A 2556-nucleotide genomic window follows, 5' to 3' on the forward strand; every position below is an offset into this window, starting at 1 on the left:
AAATAAATAAATAAATAAATAAATAAAATTGTTATAACTCATATTGATGCATTACATAAATTTTGGTTCGGTTATTTTTATTTATTTATTTATTGTTTTTAGAAACAGAGTCTTACTGTTACCCAGGTGAGAGCGCAGTGGTGCAATCATAACTCACTGTAGCCTCAAATTCCTGGGCTCAAGCAATCCTCACACTTCAGCCTCCTGAGTAGCTAGGGCTATAGACTCGTGCCACATCCAGCTAATCATTTACATTTTAATATTATATATTGACATCTTAAGTTATATGCATAGAATTATCAAACTGAATTATTAACTGAAAATTGCATGCATTTTTGCTAGTTACTATAAATAGGGAAAACCATTGTATACTTTATCATCTATTCAATATATCTTTTGTGCAAGTGATAAATATGTCAAAACCTTTTAAAGCAAATATTCTGATAATATTGTCTATAGTGATCATATTAAATGTCTATACATTTTTTAAAATCTATATTTAGAGAAAATTGACTAATTATAGTCATTTTATGAATTATAAACTAAACTTCTACCAATTATTCATGAATTAATTTAATTCTTCTTGAAGTACATATTTGCATTTAATAATTAAGGGATATTAAGAAAGATATTCACAAATGTATTTATTTTGTTCAGTACATATATACTGCTTTTGTATTCTATTGCTCTGCAACAACTTATTGAAAATTTAATGACTTAACACAACACAAATTTATATCTTACATTTTCCCAGTATTTATATCTTATATCTTGTACCCCAAATTTATATCTTACATACTCCCAGGAGTACTGCCTGGGAGTCCTTTGCTTGGGGGTCTCACCAGGCTGAAATGAAGATGTTTGCTAGAATGGTGATCTCATCTGAAGTTTGGGAACCTTGTTCAAGTTCAATGATTATTGAAAGGACTCAATGTTTGCAGGTGCAAAACTGAGGTCCCTACATTCTTGCTTGCTGTCAGCCTGGGACAATTCATAGCTCCTAGACACTGTTCACCATAACCTGCCCTGTGGCCTATGACACAGCAGTTTCTTTCTTCATAGATAGTACCAGAACACCTGCTGCAGCACCAAATGCCATCAATTTATGCAAAGAAGAAGAAAAAAAAACTATCTAAGTTTTTTCATCTGTAGCCTCCAGACATATTTTCAAATCACCTCACCTTGTTCTGCTAAACTTACTCAGGATGATCTATTTAACTTAACAGAGTAGGGATTTATACATCTTCAAAATCCATTAGCAGCAGTACCTTGATCAGTGCTTGAGTAGCTGAGAGAATATGTACCTCAGGAGAAGGAATCTTAAGGAGAATATTTGAACTCTACCTGCCACACACACAGGCAAACAGGATATGACAGTTTTATAGAGAAGTCCACTTAATTAATAGGATTCAGATGCAGTCATATTTTGCAACTTAATAAGTACTACAACATCTTATAAGTAGCCACTATTATCTTTGTAAAATGTGTGTGTATATGTATAATTATTTGGGATATTCAGGAAGGTACAAAAATATATCTTACACTCTAAAATTGTGTTCACATAATTGTATTCTATGTTTTGAGAAGAAATTAAGTTTAATTTTTCAACCTTTTACTATTCCCAATATTAAAATATACTTAAGGCCAGGTGCAGTGGCTCACACCTGTAATCCCAGCACTTTGGGAGACCAAGGCAGGTGGATGACTTGAGCTCAGGAGTTTGAGACCAGTCTGGGCAACATGGCATAACCCCGTCTCTACAAAAAAATACAAAAATTAGTTAGGCATGGTGGGGTGTGCCTGTAGTCCTGTAGTCCCAGGTACTTGCGGGGCTGAGGTGGGAGGATCACTTGAGCCCAGGAGGTTAAGGCTGCAGTGAGTAGTGATTGCATCACTGCACTCTAGCCTGGATAAGAGAATGAGACCTTGTCTCCTCTCAAAAACAAAACAAAACAAAACAAAACAAAGCAAAAATACTTAATGTAATAATTTTACCAATTAGGTGTCACATCTCAGGAATTCAGTAATATATTTTGATAAAACAAATGTTCAAGACATAAATTTTGATATCAATAATTAATGATTTTTATTGAGATTTTTGGCTTAATATATATTTCTGATAGAATTATCTTTTCAAGTTTAATGTATGGCTTATGCTACTGATCTAGCTATACATAGTGATGATTCCACTGGATAACAGAGTCTTATTTTAGATATCTACAAATTTTGATATGTACTTTACAGATCAAGTCCTAGTATGCATTAATCAAGCTGCAGACATTAGAAGCTCTAAGAGTTTTATTCTTTATTCATCAATATACACTTTTTGCATTTTCAGAAATATATGTTAAAGCTTTCTACTTACCTCTCTAATTTCAAATCTTAAATTCCATGAATTATTTCAGAATTTTAAGATTACATTGAAAATTTTATTGATACTTAATTATATTGCATCACAAACCATATAAAATTATTCATTTAATTTTATTCTCAGTAATAGGGAGAAAATAAGTGTCATATTTTGTGCACTTGATCCTTAATGAGATCAAATATAGA

This window comes from Rhinopithecus bieti, unplaced genomic scaffold (genome assembly GCF_001698545.2).
Source record: "Rhinopithecus bieti isolate Rb0 unplaced genomic scaffold, ASM169854v2 scaffold_20206, whole genome shotgun sequence".
In the NCBI taxonomy this organism is placed as follows: Eukaryota; Metazoa; Chordata; class Mammalia; order Primates; family Cercopithecidae; genus Rhinopithecus; species Rhinopithecus bieti.